Source organism: Hordeum vulgare, chromosome 7H, assembly GCF_904849725.1.
Source record: "Hordeum vulgare subsp. vulgare chromosome 7H, MorexV3_pseudomolecules_assembly, whole genome shotgun sequence".
In the NCBI taxonomy this organism is placed as follows: Eukaryota; Viridiplantae; Streptophyta; class Magnoliopsida; order Poales; family Poaceae; genus Hordeum; species Hordeum vulgare.
Genome location: NC_058524.1, coordinates 186,450,271 through 186,470,786, shown reverse-complemented (window position 1 = coordinate 186,470,786; position 20,516 = coordinate 186,450,271).

Genomic DNA, 20,516 nt, shown 5'->3' with positions numbered 1-20,516 from the left:
AGGTAGGTGTTTAGGATCATTTATTTGATCAACAGTAGTTCACTTCCGTTATGCGTAGATTTTCCCCCTCTTATTTCTTGTACTCGTAAGTCTAGCCACCAAACATATGCTTAGCCGCTGCTGCAACCTCACCACTTAACCATGCCTCACCAATTAAGCTGTGCTAGTCTTGATACCTTTGGAAATGAGATTGCTGAGTCCCCTGTGGCTCACAGATTACTACAACACCAGTTGCAGGTACAGGTAGAGGTTACTTGATGCGAGCGTGTTGATTGTTCATTTGGAGTTGCTTCTTCTTCTTCTTCATCGATCTAGGATGGGTTCCAGGCCGGCAGCCTGGGATAGCGAGAATGGACGTCGTTCTTCTTTTCTCGTTTGTTTTCGTCTGTAGTCGGACCTTGCTCTTAATCTTGATGTTTATGTAATGTACTGATGTGGCTCTCATGTAGCTTGTGGCGAGTGTAAGCCAACTCTATATTTATCTCTTCTTTTCAGTATATGTACTTGTGACGATATCCATTCTTGTGACACAACGAGATGCGCTTCTATCCTTGACGAGGCCCTCGTGCCAAATTGAGGATAGGGTCGCATCTTGGGCGTGACAAGTTGGTATCAGAGCAGTACCGACCTAGGAGCCCCTTGATTGATCGAACATGGCCGAGTCGAGTCTAGTGAAAAAACTGCTTTGAGTCTAGTTATATATCGGAGAGTAGGATTCTTTTTTCTCCTCTTCTATGCTCTGGTGAGGAATCATGACGTAATAATTTTATTCTATTCCTCTTCTCACTCAAAAAAAATTTAGGATCACGCAGATATTTTGGGAATCTATATGATGCCGATGTGACGGAGTTCTGTCTTGGTGCCTCCTATCTGCTTTGAGTTTTAGGGGCGTTGAGCTCGAGGGGATTCTTGAGCACATCGTTATCATTCAGATTTCTTAGTATCTCAGGACGAAGGATGTTTGTAATTGCTTTAATAGTAGTAGTGGCGAGATAACCCCGATGTCCCCAGTACTGGTGCAGATTTTTCGGGAGTACTACCATACTTTGTATCGTTGTGATCACGAGGGTCTGTTGTAGATGAAGGTCCGAGATTCTGGTTGTGTGTTGACGGATGTGATACAGGTGACGGGTTAGTATAGGAGTTGTGTGAAATATTACTCCTTGTATCCGTGTACCAGATTGCATGACCAGATATTTCGGGAATTCTTAGGTAGGAATTCAAGTAGTTGCTTATAGGACAATCTTCCAATAAATGCATGATGTTAGGTTGGGGTTCGACATCTAGTGGATTCCTGTCCACGAAAATAGCGGAGAAATCTTTCTCATGAGTTTGTTCTCGCTTGTTTCATAAGCCTCATCCTTTGTTTTGTTGAATATGGTAATTCAATTTGCTTCGATGTCAAGTGATGATTTCAGATCTTTCCTAAGAGGTGTTCTCATATTTTTATGTGAATGCTAATTCTTTTGCTCAATCAGTTGTCTTATCAATTCTTGTCAACCGGAGTCGTCGTATCAATTCTTTTTCAACCGGTGTGTTTCTCTTCAAGTAGACTCCATCCTCTCCAATTTTGCAAGATCAATCTCCCAATTCTTACCGGATTTTGTCTCATCTATCCCAAGTTGTCTTTGTTTTTCTCCGCCCTCCCGCCCTTTTCTTCAGTGATTCAATTTTCATCCAAGAGTTTTCTTTCATGTGCTTCCGTTATCTGTTCTTTTCTCTCTTATCCGGTGATTCGTTGTGAAGATTCTCAGGAGCTTCGTGTTCATCTTTATTCAGTCTTGTTATTTTTTTCGGTGAATTCAATTTAGTTGTCTGTGTCATCATATCCTTTTCGTCCTTGTAATTCTTTCCCATGTTGGATATTCTTATCAGTCTTCTTGTTATTCATTCCTATCTTTTATATCCGGAGTGTTAACGATATTTCAGTAGTTTCTCGTTTTCAATTGGTTTAATTATTTCAAGGTGCTAACCTCATCTAGTTCTCTTCATACGGGTGCAATATCTCTCTTTCTAGCAATTTTTCTAACGGTGGTTTCTTTGAGTGGGCCCATAAACCACAGGTTTTTCCCAGGATCTGTTATAGCTCTTGTAATCTTCCGGAGATGTTTAATTCTTTTCAACTATGACGTAAGTATGAATTTCATGAGTCATATCCCTTCTTCAAGATCTATTTGAGTTAATTCTCATATTTGGTACAACGCTAGTTGCAGGTACAGGAAGAGGTTACTTGACGCGAGCGCGTTGATTGTTCATTTGGAGTTGCTTCTTCTTCTTCTTCTGCATCGATCTAGGATGGGTTCTAGGCCGGCAGCCTGGGATAGCAAGGATGGACATCGTTCTTCTTTTCTCGTTTGTTTTCGTCCGTAGTCGGACCCTGCTCTTAATCTTGATGTTTGTTTAATGTACTGATGTGACTCTAATGTAGCTTGTGGCGAGTGTTAAGCCAACTCTATATTTATCTCTTCTTTTCAGTACATGTACTTGTGACGATATCCATTTTTGCGACACGACGAGATGCGCTTCTATCCATGACAAGGCCCTCGTGCCAAATTGAGGATAGGGTCGCATCTTGGGCGTGACATGGATGTGCATCCAATTCCATTTATGACCACTGATACGTCTCCAACGTATCTATAATTTTTTATGGTTCCATGCTATTATCTTGTCAACTTTGGATGTTTTATATGCATGAATATGCTATTTTATATATTTTTTGGAACTAACATCTTAAATCAATGCCAAGTGCCAGTTTCTATTTTTCTGTGTTTTGGCCCTTTTTTAGACAGAGTCCAAATGGAATGAAACTTTACGATGATTTTTTTGGACCAAAAGAAACCCCCGAAGCTTCGGAAGAAGGCCAGATGAGCCACGAGGGAGTCACAAGCCCTGACGCCTCCACCACCCCCCTAGGTGGTGGCGACTAGGCTTGTGACCTCCTCGTGGGCCCAACCGACGTACTTCCACCGCCATAAATTCCTATAAATTCAGAAACCTCCAGAAAGAAACCTAGATCGGGAGTTCCGCCGCTGCAAGCCTTTGTAGCCACCAAAACCTAATCTGGAGCCCGTTCTGGCACCCTGTCGGAGGGGGAATCCATCTCCGGTGGCCATCTTCATCATCCCGACGATCTCCATGACGAGGAGGGAGTAGTTGTCCCTCAGGGCTGAGGGTATGTACCAGTAGCTATGTGTTTGATCTCTCTCTCTCGTGTTCTTGAGATGTCTTGATCTCGTTGTACCATGGGCTTTGCTACTGTAGTTGGATCTGATGATGTTCTTCCCCCTCTCCCTCTTGTAATGAATTGAGTTTCCCCTTTGGAGTTATCTTATCGGATTGAGTCTTTGAGAACACTTGATGTATGTCTTGCACGTGTCTATCTGTTGTCATCAACTTGCGGGTTTGTGACAATTGGGAACCTATGCATATGGGTTGGCATACGTGGATTCATGTGAGTAATTGATGTATGTTTTGGTGATCAACTTGCGGGTTCGTGACATTGGGAACCTATGCACAGGGGTTGGCACACGTTTTGACTCTGTGGTAGAAACTTTGGGGCACTCTTTGAAGTTCTATGTGTTGGTTGAATAGATGATTCTGAGATTGTGTGATGCATATCGCATAATCATGCCCATGGATACTTGAGGTGACAATGGAGTATCTAGGTGACATTAGGGTTTTGGCTGATAAGTATCTTAAGGTGTTATTTTAGTACGAACTTTATGAAAGATTGAACGGAAAAAATAGCTTCGTGTTATTTTACTACAGACTCTTGAATAGATTGATCAAAAAGAATAACTTTGTGGTGGTTTCGTACCCGACAATAATCTCTTTGTTTGTTCTCCGCTATTAGTGACTTTGGAGTGACTCTTTGTTGCATGTTGAGGGCTAGTTATATGATCCAATTATGTTATCATTGTTGAGAGAACTTCACTAGTGAAAGTATGAACCCTAGGCCTTGTTTCCATGCATTGCAATACCGTTCGTGCTCACTTTTACCATTTTTTACCTTGCTGTTTTTGTAATTTCAGATTACAAAAACCTATATCTACCATCCTTATTGCACTTGTTTCACCATCTCTTCGCCGAACTAGTGCACCTATACAACTTACCATTGTATTAGGTGTGTTGGGGACACAAGAGACTCTTTGTTATTTGGTTGCAGGGTTGCTTGAGAGAGACCATCTTCATCCTATGCCTCGTGCGGATTGATAAACCTTAGGTCACCCACTTGAGGGAAAATTGCTACTGTCCTACAAACCTCTGCACTTGGAGGCCTAACAACGTCTACAAGGAGAAGGTTGCGTAGTAGACATCAAGCTCTTTTCACGCGCCGTTGCCGGGGAGGTTAGCGCTTGAAGGTATATGTTTAGATCTTGCAATCAAATCTTTTTGTTTCTTCTTCTTTCTCTAGAAAAATACAAAAAATGGAATTAAGGATGCCTCATATGCTCCATCTTTTCAATGTCTTTCGTGAGCATGATGGGAAGGAAAATTGTGCTCAAGTGCTGAAAGAAGAATTACATAGAATGCTTGGCATAGAATATGTGAACGATGAGCATGATTGCAATGTTCTTAGCATGAATTATTTGAATATCCATGATGCTAATGATATGCAAAGACACAAGCTTGGGGATGCTATATTTGATGAAGATGATCTTTTTAGTTCTTCCACTTTGAATGATCAAAATCATTTTGATGAAAGCATGCCCCTATCTATGATGATTATTGTGAGGATACTGATGCTTTAAAGAAGAGGGATGATATAACTTGTCATACTCTCGAGAATCCCTTTGCTAATCCTTGCTTTTTCATTGTCGACACAATTTGCAGTGCTCAAGTCTTTTATGATACTCCCACTACTATTCCTGAGAATAGATTTCCTTATGTGGAGAGTAGTAAAATTTCTATGCTTGTAGATCATGAAAAGAAAGCTTTAGGTGCTGGTTATATTGTTGAATTCATTCATGATGCTACTGAAAATTACTATGAGAGAGGATCATATGCTTCTACTTATTGCAATAGTATCAAGCTTCCTCTCCATATGTTGAATTTTTTGAAGCTATGCTTGTTTTGCCTTCCTATGCTAGTTGATTCTTGCTCCAATAAATTGTTTGATCACAAAATACCTATGCATAGGAAGTGGGTTAGACTTATATGTCCTAGCCATTTGCTCCATGATGCTCTCATTTGTTTCAATCCTTACCTTTTATCTGAGCATCATTGAAATCAATGCCTAGCTAAGGGCGTTAAACGATAGCGCTTGTTGGGAGGCAACCCAATGAATAAATTTCTCTTTGCTTTTTGATTCCTGTTTTGTTTTCTCCACACCATCATAATTCTATCATGATTGTGTATTTTGTGTTTCTTTTTGTGTTTGTGCCAAGCAAAACCGTTATGATTAGTCTTGGTGATGATTGTTTGATCATGCTGGAAAAAGACAGGAACTTTCTGCTCACAAAAAGAATTTTCATTTTTATTCTGTAAGAGATTTTGAGTTGATTCTTTTTGCTTCTGATTTCTATGCAATTTCTTCAGACTTGCGAAATTGTTCAGATTTTTTGAAGTACTAGGAGTATACGAAGTATACAGATTGCTATAGACTGGTGTGCTGTTAACAGATTCTGTTTTTTTTGTTGAGTTGGTTGCTTATTTTGATGAAACTATGGATAGTATCGGAGGGTACTAGCCATGGTAAAGTGAAAATACAGCAACCCAACACCAACATAAGTATAATTTAAGTTTGCTACAGTACCTAAGGAAGTGGTGGTTTGCTTTCTCATACTAATGTTATCACAAGTTTCTGTTTAAGTTTCGTGTTGTGAAGTTTTCAAGTTTTGGGTGAAGTTCTTATGGACAAAGAGATAAAGAGTGGAAAGAGCTCAAGCTTGGGGATGCGCAAGGCACCCCAAGTTGATTCAAGGATGCCGTAAAATACTAAGCTTGGGGATGCCCCGGGAAGGCATCCCCTCTTTCGTCTTCAATCCATCGGTAACGTTACTTGGGGCTATATTTTTATTCACCACATGTTATGTGTTTTGCTTGGAGCGTCTTGTATCGTAGGAGTCTTTTTTTGTGTCACAATCATCCTTGCTGCAAACCTAGAGAGAAAGAGAGACATGCACTCAACGTGATTTTGTCGAGCTTCACTTATATCCTTTGGTAGACAATTCAGCTCACATGTGCTTCACTTATATCTTTTGAGCTAGATACTTTTGCTCAACGTGCTTCACTTATATATGTTAGAGTGCAGCGGTGCGTGTCTTGGTAGTTGATCTATGCTTTGAAAGTAGTATCAAAAGGGGTAGTTATCCAAAGGGATACGAAAACTTCCACCTTCATGTGCATTGAATAGTTAGAGAAGCTTGATTCATCTCAATTAGTTTTGAGTTGTGGTTTTGGTAATATTGAAGTCATGCTAGTAAGGTGTTGTGGATCTAGAAATACTTGTGTTGAAGTTAGTGATTCACGTAGCATGCACGTATGGTGAACCGCTATGTGATGAAGTCTGAGCATGATTAGTCTTTTGATTGTCATCCTTTGCGTGGCGGTCGGGATCGCGCGATGTTTTATACCTACCAACCCTTGCCCTAGGAGCATGCGTTGAATGCTTTGTTTCGATTACTAATAAATTTTTTGCAACAATTATATGAGTTCTTCATGACTAATGTTGAGTCCATGGTTTAGATGCACTTTCACCTTCCACCATCACTATCTTCTTAGTGCCGTGCAACTTTCGCTGGTGCACAAAACCCACCATTAGCCTCCCTGAAAACAACCACCATACCTACCTACTATGGACTTTTCAAAGTCATTCCGAGATATATTGCCATGCAACTACCACCATGACATGTGCCACTACGTCTACATTGCCATTGCATGATCGTAAGATAGCTAGCATGATGTTTCCATTGATGTCTATGCCATGCTAGATCATTGTCACGGTACACTACCGAAGGCATTTCATATAGAGTCATCATTGCTCTAAGTTTTGAGTTGTAAGTGTGATGATCATCATTGATGGAGCATTGTCCCATGTGAGGAAATAAAAGAGGCCAAAGACGCCCACCAAAAAAGAGAGGCCAAAGAGCCCACAAAAAAAGAGAGAAAAAGAGAGAAGGGACAATGTTACCACTTTTCCACACTTGTGCATATTAAGCACCATGATCTTCATGATTGAGAGTCTCACGTTTTGTCACCACCATATAGCTAGTGGTAAATTTTCATTATATAACTTGGCTTGTATATTCCAATGATAGGCTTCCTCAAAATTGCCTTAGGTCTTCGTGAGCAAGCAAGTTGGATGCACACCCACTAGTTTTCCTTAAGAGCTTTCACATACTCTTAGCTCTAGTGCATCATTTGTATGGCAATCCCTACTCATTCACATTGATATCTATTGATGAGCATCTCCACAGCTCATTGATATGCCTAGTTAATGTGACCATCTTCTCTTTGTTTTATCTTGCAACCTCCACCACACTCCACACCATCTATATTGCTATAACCATGGCTCACGCTCATGTATTGCGTGAGAGTTGAAAAGATTTGAGAAAGTAAAGGCGTGAAACAATTACTTGGCCAATACCGGGGTTGTGCATGATTTAAATTTGTTGTGCAATGATGATAGAGCATAGCCAGACTATATGATTTTGTAGGGATAACTTTCTTTTGGCCTTGTTATTTTGAAAGTTCATGATTACCTTGCTAGTTTGCTCGAAGTATTATTGTCTCCACATTAATAGCAAACTATTGTTTTGAATCTAACGGCTCTTAACATTCATGTCACGTGAGAGAAGTTACAAAGGACAACTATGCTAGGTAGCATGTAACATCAAAAATTCATTCTTTATCACTTCCCTACTCGAGGACGAGCATGAGTTAATCTTGGGGATGCTTGATACGTCTCCAACGTATCTATAATTTTTGATTGTTCCATGCTATTATCTTGTCAACTTTGGATGTTTTATATGCATGAATATGCTATTTTATATCTTTTTTGTGACTAACCTATTAACTCAGTGCCAAGTGCCAGTTTCTGTTTTTTCCTTTTTTTGGCCCTTTTTCAGACGGAGTCCAAATGGAATGAAACTTTACGATGATTGTTTTTGGACCAAAAGAGACCCCCGAAGCTTTGGAAGAAGGCCAGATGGGCCACGAGGGCGTCACAAGCCCTGACGCCGCCACCACCCCCCTAGGTGGTGGCGACGAGGCTTGTGACCTCCTTGTGGGCCCAACCGACGTAATTCCACCGCCATAAATTCCTATAAATTCAGAAACCTCCAGAAAGAAACCTAGATCGGGAGTTCCACCGCCGCAAGCCTCTGTAGCCACCAAAAACCAATCTGGAGCCCGTTCTAGCACCCTGCTGGAGGGGGAATCCATCTCCGGTGGCCATCTTCATCATCCCGGCGATCTCCATGACGAGGAGGGAGTAGTTGTCCCTCAGGGCTGAGGGTATGTACCAGTAGCTATGTGTTTGATATCTCTCTCTCATGTTCTTGAGATGTCTTGATCTTGATGTAGCATGGGCTTTGCTACTATAGTTGGATCTTATGTTGTTCTTCCCCCTCTCCCTCTTGTAATGAATTGAGTTTCCCCTTTGGAGTGATCTTATTGGATTGAGTCTTTGAAAACACTTGATGTATGTCTTGCACGTGTCTATCTGCTGTGATCGACTTGCGGGTTTGTGACAATTGGGAACCTATGCATATGGGTTGGCATACGTGGATTCATGTGAGTACTTGATGTATGTTTTGGTGATCAACTTGCGGGTTCGTGACATTGGGAACCTATGCACAGGGGTTGGCACACGTTTTGACTCTCTCGTAGAAACTTTGGGGCACTCTTTGAAGTTCTATGTGTTGGTTGAATAGATGATCCTAAGATTGTGTGATGCATATCGTATAATCATGCCCACGGATACTGGAGGTGACAATGGAGTATCTAGGTGACATTAGGGTCTTGGTTGATAAGTATCTTAAGGTGTTATTCTAGTACGAACTCTATGAAAGATTGAACGGAAAGAATAGCTTCGTGTTATTTTACTACAGACTCTTGAATAGATCGATCAGAAAGAATAACTTTGTGGTGGTTTCGTACCCGACAATAATCTCTTCATTTGTTCTCTGCGATTAGTGACTTTGGAGTGACTCTTTGTTGCATGTTGAGGGCTAGTTATATGATCCAATTATGTTATCATTGTTGAGAGAACTTCACTAGTGAAAGTATGAACCCTAGGCCTTGTTTCCACACATTGCAATACCGTTCGTGCTCACTTTTACCATTTGTTACCTTGCTGTTTTTGTAATTTCAGATTACAAAAACCTATATCTACCATCCTTATTGTACTTGTTGCAGCATCTCTTCGACGAACTAGTGCACCTATACAACTTACCATTGTATTAGGTATGTTGGGGACACAAGAGACTCTTTGTTATTTGGTTGCAGGGTTGCTTGAGAGAGACCATCTTCATCCTACGCCTCCCGCGGATTGCTAAACCTTAGGTCACCCACTTGAGGGAAAATTGCTACTGTCCTACAAACCTCTGCACTTGGAGGCCCAAGAGCGTCTACAAGGAGAAGCTTGCGTACTAGACATCACCCACCCATGTCCAATTTTCTGATGCATCAACATCTAAGGTAATGGGATTTGGTAAGGTGGTCATCTCTCAAGATTTATCTATAGGGAAGGTCATGCTTGTTGAGTCCCTTGCATACAACTTTCTTTCTGTTCGTCAGCTTGCAATTATGGGATTTGTCACATTCTTTAATCTTGATACCATGGCCCTTTTGTGGAGAAAGACTCTTAAAGTAGCCTTTGTTGGATATGTCGAGAGCGGTCTCTATGTGGTGAACTTTTCGGAGCGACCTACTAATGTCGCAACTTGTCTAATGGCTAAAGATGATGTGGGTTGGCTATGGCATCGCAGGCTAGCTCATGTCAATATGAGATCTTTGCAAAGTCTCCTCAAAGGGGACCATGTTCGTGGACTAACAAACATGAGTTTTGCCAGAGATCGTGCTTGTAGTGCTTGTATTGAAGGAAAGCTTTATGAAATAGCTCACCGTCCCACAACTATCATCTACTCTAAAAGTCCTTTGGAGCTCCTTCACATGGATATCTTTGGTCCTTGATACGTCTCCAACGTATCTATAATTTTTGATGGTTTCATGCTATTATCTTGTCAAACTTTCGATGTTTTGTATGCCTCTTATATATTTTTTGGGACTAACTTATTAACTCAGTGCCAAGTGCGAGTTCCTGTTTTTTCCATGTTTTTGACCCTTTTCGGAGGAGGATTTTGAACGGAGTCCAAACGGAATAAAACTTCTGAAAAGATTTTTTTCCGAAACAGAAGACGATCGGGAGACTTGAGAACCAAGGCAGGGGGCCACCAGGGACCCCACAAGCCCCCGAGCCGTAGCTAGGGGGGCCGGCGCCTCCCAGGCTTGTGGGTTCCCTGGGCCTCCTCTGCCCTACGTCTTTCGCCTATATATTCCCAAAAATTCCAGAAAAAATCAGGAGATCATCGAAAGTACTTTTTCGCCGCCGCAAGCTTCTGTCTCCGCAAAATCCCATCTGGGGCACGTTCTGGTGCCCTGTCGGAGGGGGATTCGGATACGGTGGGCTTCTTCATCAACACCATGACCTCTCCGATGATGCGTGAGTAGTTCACCATAGACCTACGGGTCCATAGCTAGTAGCTAGATGGCTTCTCCTATCTCTTGGATCTTCAATACAAAGTTCTCCATGATCTTCATGAAGATCTATCCGATGTAATCTTCTTTTGCGGTGTGTTTGTCGAGATCCGATGAATTGTGGATTTATGATCATATTATCTATGAATCTTATTTGAGTTTCTTCTGATCTCTTATGCATGATTTCATATCCTTGTAATTCTCTTCGAGTTGTGGGTTTTGTTTGGCCAACTTGATCTATGATTCTTGCAATGGGAGAAGTGCTTGGTTTTGGGTCATACCGTGTGGTGACCTCACCCACTGACAGAAGGGGTAGCAAGGCACGCATCATGTTGTTGCCATCAAGGGTAAAAATATGGGGTTTTCATCATTGGTTTGAGTTTATCCTTCTACATCATGTCATCTTGCTTAAGGCGTTACTCTATTCGTCATGAACTCAATACACTAGATGCATGTTGGATAGCGGTCGATGTGTGGAATAATAGTAGTAGATGCAGAAAGTATCGGTCTACTTGTCTCAGACGTGATGCCTATATGTATGATCATTGCCTTAGATATCGTCATGACTTTGCACGGTTCTATCAATTGCTCGACAGTAATTTGTTCACCCACCATAATAATTTCTATTTTGAGAGAAGCCTCTAGTGAAAACTATGGCCCCCGGGTCTACTTCACACCATATTTTCAGCCTTAGACTTTTACTTTGTTGCACTTTCCGCCTTCAGATCTCACTTTGCAATCAATCTTGAAGGGATTGACAACCCCTTTATAGCGTTGGGTGCAAGCTCGTTTGTGTTTGTGCAAGTACTCTGGACTTGATGAGATTCTCCTACTGGATTAATACCTTGGTTCTCAAACTAAGGGAAATACTTACTGCTCCTATGCTGCATCACCCTTTCCTCTTCAAGGGAAAAACCAACGCAAGCAAGTCTCCGTCAACGTGTCAATTTCTAGCGCTGTTGTTTGAGAAGTAGCAGTCGTCCATCTTTTGATTGTCTTGGGCGAATGAAGTATTGCTTGGTGATGGTGGATGACTCCTCAAGATACACTTGGGTATACTTCTTCAAGAGGAAGAGTGAGACTCAACAAATTGTCATCGACTTTGCTAATGAAGCTCAACGTGAACATGAAGCAAAGATATTGATGATTAGAAGTGACAACGACACCGAGTTCAAGAACTACACCTCGAATGAGTTCCTTAGTGACGAGTGGATCAAGCACCAATATTCAGCACCGTATACCCCCCCAACAGAATGGTGTTGATGGACGGGGCAAGAACCATGATGGCAGAGTTCAAGTCTCCATACAACTTTTGGGCCAAAGCCATCAGCACCACATGTCATGCATCCAATCGGCTCTATCTCCGCAAAGGCTTGAACAAGACTCCATATGAGATTCTTACCAGGAACAAGCCCAATCTCAAGTACTTCCGGGTGTTCGATTGTAAGTGTTTCATACTCAAGAAAAGTGTGCGTTTGTCTAAATTCGAAGCTAGAGCTCATGAGGGCATATTTGTTGGTTATGTTACAAACTCTCATGCTTACCGAGTTCTCAACAAGTCCACCAGAGTCATTGAGGAGACGTGTAACATAGAGTTTGATGAAAATAATGGCTCCCAAGTGGAGCAAAGTGGTCTTTGTGATGTAGGCGATGAAATTCCTCCTCAAGCCATAATAAGAATGGGGACTCGTCAAATACTCCCCATTGGGGAACCCCTTGTGTCCGAAGGAGAAAGACAATGGTCTACTCAAGTGGATCCATCACCCTCGCTAGACTCACACGCTTCCGAAGAACAAAGTGAAGGCCCTCAACCAAATGAACAAGATCAATGACAAGATCAACCTCATGAAGATGGTGTTGCACCAAATTTTGTCCAAGATCATGCTCAAGAATCTGAGTTTGCTCAAGATCAAGTGCAACCACAAGATCAAGGGAAAACTATTGAGCAAGCTCAAGACGGTGCTCAAGATGTTCAAGAAGACACTCCTAAATTATCAAGTAAGGAAGTCTTGAAGCGCCGTGCCGCCAGGATAGCTAACAGGCCCCGGGTTCAACAACATATCTTGAAGAATTTTGTTGTAAGCTTCAATAAGGGGGTAACCACTCGTCAACAATGATCAAACTTTTGCTTGCATTATGCGTTTGTTTTGTGTGTTGAACTTAAAAATGTAAATGATGCGCTCGATGATGAGGATTGGCTTGAAGCCATGCATGATGAACTTAACAACTTCTAGCGCAATCAACTTTGGGAATTAGTGATACGTCTCCAATGTATCTACTTTTCCAAACTCTTTTGCCCTTGTCTTGGAATCTAATTTGCATGATTTGAATGAAACTAACCCGGAGTGACGCTGTTTTCAGCAGAACTGCCATGGTGTTGTTTTTGTGCAAAAATAAAAGTACTCAGAATGACCTGGAAACTTACGAGGATTTTTTATGGAATATATAGAAAATATTAGAGAAAGAATCAACTAAAGATACGCTGCCAGTGGGCCACGAGCCCGGCACGCGCCCCCCCTAGGGCGCATGGGGCCCACGTGGCTCCTCCGACTTCAGCTCCAACTCCATATAACCTCTCTCGCCCAGAAAAAATAGGAGAGAAGAGTTCACCGCGTTTCACAATACAAAGCCGTCACCACCGCCTGTTCTTCCTCGGGGGGGGGGGGCAGATCTGGAGTCCGTTCTGGGCTCCGGAGAGGGGAAATCGATGTCTTCATCATCATCAACCATCCTCCATCGCCAATTCCATGATGCTCTCCATCGTTCCTGGGTAATCTTATAGTAGGCTTGCTGGACGGTGATGGGTTGGATGAGATCTATCATGTAATCGAGTTAGTTTTGATGGGGTTTGATCCCTAGTATCCACAATGTTCTAAGATTGATGTTGCTTCTACTTTGGTATGCTTAATGCTTGTCACTAGAGCCCGAGTGCCATGATTTCAGATCTGAACCTATTATGTTTTCATCAATATATGTGTGTTCTCGATCCTATCTTGCAAGTTGTAGTCACCTACTATGTGTTATGACCCGGCAACCCCGGAGTGACAATAGCCGGAACCACTCCCGGAGATGATCATAGTATGAGGATCCCATGTATTCACCATGTGCTAATGCTTTGTTCCGGTTCTCTATTAAAAGGAGAACTTAATATCCCTTAGTTTCCATTAGGACCCCGCTTCCACAGGAGGGTAGGACAAAAGACGTCATGCAAGTTCTTTTCGATAAGCACGTATGACTAAATACGAAATACATGCCCACATTACATTGACGAACTAGAGCTAGTTACATATCACCCTATGTTATAACTGTTACATGATGAATGCTATCCGACATAATTATCCATCGCCGAACCAATGCCTACGAGCTTTTCCTATACTGGTCCTTGCTAAGTTACTTTACCTCTACTGTTGTCACACTTGCTATACAAATTACTACTGCTACTGTTACCGCCGCTACCGTTACTATCATACTACTTTGCTACTAAAACTTTGCTGCAGATACTAAGTCTTTTAGGTGTGGTTGAATTGACAACTCAACTGCTAATACTCAAAAGTATTCTTTGGCTCGCCTTGTTTCGAATCAATAAATTTGGGTTGAATACTCTAGCCTCGAAAACTATTGCGATCCCCTATACTTGTGGGTTATTAAGACCTTCTTCTGGCGCCGTTGCCGGGGAGCATAGCTCTATTCTCTGAGTCACTTGGGATTTATATCTGTTGATCACTATGAGGAATCCGAGAGATCCAAAAACTAAAGTCTTGCCCTCAACTATGAGGACAGGTAAGGAACTACCATCTAGCTCTGCACTTGATTCACCTTCTGTTATGAGTAAATTTGCGACACCACCACCTACTAGTAATTCTGATATGTCGCATGTGCTTGATGATGCTACTTCTGATATACATGATGCTTATGATGATGCTTTGCTTGATAATGATATGCCACTGGGTGAATTTCTTGATGCACAAATTGCTAGAGTTACTGCTGAATCTGATGATACTTCTGAAACTGATGAAATTATTGAAGTTGAACCACCTGTGACACCTGTTAGACCTGGCTCTCCTAGATATGAATTGCCTAATATACCTAAGGGTTATGTTATGGAGGGAGAGGTAGTTGAAGACTTTCTTGCTTGTAAGGATAGCTATGATCTTGAGAATTTATTACGCAAGTGGAAAGAAAAATCTCTGAATGCTAGAATGAAATATGATCCTAAGTTAGCTACTTCACCCATCTTTGTTACTAATAAGGATTATGAATTCTCTATCGGTCCTGAGTTAATCACTTTGGTTGAATCTGATCCTTTTCATGGTTATGAATCTGAAACTGTTGTAGCACATCTTACTAAACTGAATGATATAGCCACCCTATTCACTAATGAGGAAACAATTCGCTATTACTATATCCTTAAGTTGTTTCCTTTCTCACTAAAGGGTGATGCTAAAACTTGGTTTACATCTCTTGCTCCTGGTTGTGCGCGTAGTCCCCGGGATATGATATACTACTTCTCTGAGAAATATTTTCCTGCCCATAAGAAACAAGCTGCCTTGCAGGATATATATAACTTTGTGCAAATTGAAGAAGAGAGTCTCCCACAAGCTTGGGGGAGGCTTGTCCAGTGACCTAATGCTTTTCCTGATGACCCTCTTAAGAAAAATGAAATACTTGATATCTTTTATAATGGACTAACCGATGCTTCTAGGGACCACCTAGATAGTTGTGCTGGTTGTGTTTTCAGGGAACGAACTGTGGAACAAGATGGAATTCTATTGATTAATATCTTGAGCAATGATAATGTTTGGACTATTCCCGAACCACCTCCGAAGCCAACTCCAAAGAAAAGAGGTATTCTATTCCTCAGTCGTGAAGATATGCAAGAAGCCAAGAAATCTATGCAAGAGACAGGTATTAAATCTAAAGATGTTAAGAATCTACCACCTTTTGAAGAAATACATGGTATTGATAACCTGACACAGGTAGTAGAGGTAAATTCTCTTCGTAGATTCAATGGGAGTGATATTCCTTATGATAAACCTGCTAGCTTATGCTTAGATGAATTTGATAACTTTGTTGCCAAACAACAAAGTTTTAATGATTATGTTAGCAGACAACTGAAACAAAATGCTCGTATGATTAATCATATATGTGCTTGTGTGGATAGAAATGTTAATGATCTTAAGCTTATTGGTAAACATGCTTCTATGGTCACTACTCAAGTAGAACAAGTACTTAAGGCTCAAAATGACTTGCTTAATGAATTGAATGATAATTCTGTTAGAGTTGTTACTAGAGGTGGTAGAATGACTCAGGAACCTTTGTATCCTGAGGGCCATCCTAGGAGAATTGAACAAGATTCTCAAGGAGTTAATACTGATGCACCTAGTCATCCTGGTAATAGGAAGAAAAAGAAAGATGATAGGAACTTGCATGCTAGTAAACCTGTTGCTGTTACACCTGAGAATCCAAATGATGTTTCTAGTTATGATGCCGAAACACAATCTTGTGATGAACATGAGCCTAGTGATAATATTGATAATGGTGTTCATGTTGATGCTAAACCTAGTAATGATAATGATGTGGAGATTGAACCTGCAATTGATCTTGATAACCCACAACCTAAGAACATGTAGCGACCCGACTCAAGACGAGTCAAGCCTCTGGTGTTTCCGTACCATCCCAAGATCATGCTGGTACACACACAGTACATAATGTATATATTGAAGAGTTCAATCACACAGCTTTATTAATCGAATCTCATAAAGAGTACTTTATTACAATAAAGGATTACAATAAAGTGGCTGAAGGCCAACTCATGAGATATCTAACGAAGACTAGCGGAAGCATCAGGTAGACGAGTCCATCCGACTCCAAGGGCATGTCGCTGAGCATAGATCGTAGCCTCACTCCTGGTCGGAAAAGTACTCCGCAACATGATACGTTGCAGCCGTGTAGGTCAGCATATTGAATATGCTGGCAAGTCATCAAATAGAGGAGTAAAATAATAATCAACTATCTCTACATGCATATTTGGCCGGTGGGGCTATGAGTTTTGCATAAAGCCAGTTTTATCCTACAACAAGAGGGGTTGGAAGCAAAATATTACTACATGTTTGTTGTTAACGAGATGGTTCCGCCAACCAATTCTCGTACCCGAATAGTTGTTAACACCCACATCATTATTAAGTTGTGTGGAGAGTTCAGGGGAAATTCAATGCCTTCGGCTCAAGTTGTCCATGACCGTGGACACGGCTAATCGATTAGGTTGGGCACTCTGCAGAGTTTTGCACATGTTCCCCACAAGATTTGATCGCCTCCGGGTTTGTCCTCGCACTTCAAGGTGTTTGAAGACCGGATGATCAAAACATGGTCTTTCAACGGGTCCCTCTGAATCCCTGTCGGTGCCCATCCATTCCTACCGTTCTTCTACATCTGCTAGCACCGCCTGTCCAGAGTCACCGCGTTGTCCAACCAAGCCAGAGCCCATAATGACTTGTGGCTGTGCTGGTAAGCCTTGAGTCTTGAAGTCTCCGTCCGTCTCTTCGAGCCTGGGTGAAGCTTTCCGCAGGATGACATGGCCTCTCCAGCATCCCGGGCATCCACTGGGTTCTCTAGGGAGCCGATCAACCGTCCTTCACCCAGAGTTGCATTGCGTCCGAGGTCTTGAAAATCTTGTCTTTGCCGGTCTTGATTATTTAATCAACCTCGCATCACTCGTGATATACACTCAACCGATAACCCGTCTACTCAAGCATAGCATTAAGAAATTGTCGTCCCGGGGCCAAGTATCGGGGTTGTTGTGTTCCTACCACATGATACTACAACTATTACTAAAGTTTCCAAGTACCTAGGCAGCATGCAATTGGGCAAAGAAAGGTGATCTCCCATGCATCGAAAACATAGGTAAAATAACATGATCAAAATGACTTGCCTTGATGATAGTTGTCTTGCTCGAGCGCTTCTAAGTAACACGCTTCGCACTCCAGATGATCTACCGATACAAACACAAAGCACACCATAAGCACTTCAATCATGCAACAAGTAAAAATAACATCACAAGTAAGGATTTGCTAAAGCCTAAGCAAAAGAATTCATCACGCGCCGGTATGGCAGAAACTTGTTTCTGTTGAAAACACCAGTAAAAATACTTTAAAAATTTGGAAACTTCTACCACAGTAAGATTTTATCACTAGGAAGCAGTAGCAAAAAGAATCAACTCAAAATCATTTTTTTAAACTCCTGGAATAGGCAAAACAAGGTTTAAACTAAATCTGATCTAACTTATATTTTAAAAATTCAAACATAGACAAATTATATGTTTTTAAGAACTACAGAAAAATTGGAGTCTACTGGAACAAGAATCAATGTCATTGTACTTCGGGATCAAAAGTTGTGGCCAAAACAAAACATAAACTTTCTGTTTTTGCAATTTAGACAGAAAAACTGAAGCTAACTAGTAACTAACAGAGGGGTACACGTGGCATGTTACTATAGGCTGCGGGAGATGTTTGTTGCAACGTTTTGAGAAAACGGCCGTAGGCTAATAAAAACTGCTGGCTAAAACATAAGTGAACTAAAAACCATCGGTTTTCTACTCTAAACCGAAGGGGTACTATAGGATCTAATCTATACCCTACATCTAAGATCTAAGGGCTATAAAGAAAAACAAAAGAAAGAACAGAGAGGGGAGGGAAAGCTACCGTGGCTGGGGGCAGCTCCGGCGAGGAGGAGGTGGTCGCCGGCGAGGGGAGGCTCCGAGGGGGGGAGGTGGAGGAGACGGGGAGGCGGCGGCGGTGGTCCTCCTCCTCGGGGAGGCGTCGGGCGGAGTGGGGCGGCTCGGGTGGCGCTCCAGGGAGGTGGCCGAAGGTTGCAGCAGCTTCGCTGCTCCGGCGGCTGCGACAGTGGCGAGGGGACGGGGCGCGGTGGCGGCGAGGGTGGGAGCGGGGCGGCCAGGGGCGATGGAGTTTATATAGGCCAGGGGAGGGGAGAGGAAAGGAAGGGAGAGAGGGAAATCGGGGAGGAAATCCCAAGTTTCTGGGGGGCTCGGTCTCGGGCTGGAAAATTGGAAGGAGAGGGAGAAGATGACCGACGGGGGGAACGGTTTGGTCGGCGGGGCCCAGCGGGCAATGAGAGAGAGAGGGGAAGGAAGGGGTCGGTCGGCCGGCCTATAAGGGATTTATTCCCTGGGACAATGGGATCTCGGCCCATGGCCTAAAGTGCGCTCGGGCGGCGGCTTCCAAAAGAAAAAAAACTTCCTATTTCAAACCTTTTCCGAATCAGAGAATAAAAGCAAAAAAGGAAGTAAATCAAAATATTAAAATAGGGTATTATATACAAAAAAATCAGAAAAATATTCTCTACCCGAATAACATTTTTCCAAAGCAAAAATAAAAACTTCAAAAAATATTTTTTTCAGAAATTCCCAAATTTGCTTTATTTCTTTTTGCAAATAATCCTTGGGTTTCTTGGCTCAAACATTTCAGAAATTTGCCCACACTTTGGAGGGTCATTTTCCTCCGCTCTCTCTCTTGCGTGCAAGAGAGTATTTCTCCGGGCATTTCGTGTGAGGAAAAGAAAATGGAAATGCAAATCAAAAAAAGACGAAAGAAATTCACGTGCTAAATTTATTTCAATCAACATGCATAGATGCTTAGCTACAATGTAAAACATTCCCAATTAGGAAAATTGGGATGTTACGAAACAAGAGATATGATAAGAATGATTTTATTGCTAGGAAGCATGGTAAAGAAAGAGAACCATGGGTTCAGAAATCCATGCCCTTTCCTCCCAAACCATCCAAGAAAAAGGATGATGAGGATTTTGAGCACTTTGTTGAAATGATTAGACCTATCACTTTGCAAATGCGTTCGACTGATATGCTTAAAATGTCTCCTTATGCTAAGTACATGAAAGATATTGTGACTAATAAAAGAATGGTACCTCATGTTGAGATTTCCACCATGCTTGCTAATTACACTTTTGAGGGTGGGACTCCTAAGAAACTAGGTGATCCCGGAATGCCCACTATACCTTGCTCCATTAAAGGAAATCATGTTAGAACTGCTTTATGTGATCTTGGAGCCGGTATTAGTGTTATGCCTCTCTCTTTATATCGTAGACTTGAATTTGATAAGTTGACACCTACTGAAATTTATTTACAAATGGCCGACAAATAAACTGCTTTACCTATCGGCATTTGCGAGGATGTGCATGTTGTGGTTGCGAACGTTACTATCTTAACGGACTTTGTTTTTCTTGATATTTCCGAGGATGATGCCATGGCGGTCATCCTTGGAAGACCCTTTTTAAACACTGCAGGGGCTGTTATTGATTGCAACAAAGGCAATGTCACTTTCCATGTTAATGGTAATGAGCACACGGTGCACTTTCCGAAGAAACAATATCGAGTTCATTGCATTAATGCTATTGAAAAATCTTCATCATTTATTATTGGAAGCTTTGAATTCCCTATACCTACTGTCAATATGAAATATGATATACTTGTAATTGGGGATATGCACACCCCTGTTGAGGTAACCTAGTGATTATTGATGTCCAAGAAGCGTATGGGATCGCATCAGTTTTCGAGGGTAGAGTATTCAACCCGAATTTATTGATTCGACTCAAGGGGAAGCGAAAGAATATTCTCAAGTATTAGCAGTTGAGTTGTCAATTCAACCACACCTGAAAGATTAGTGTCTGCAAGCAAAGTATCAGTAGCAAGGTAGTACGATAGCAACGGTGCCAGAAAAAAGCCTTGGTGGACAGGATGTTAGTACCGCTTACCTAGCCTCGGCAACGGCGCCAACAAAGTCTTG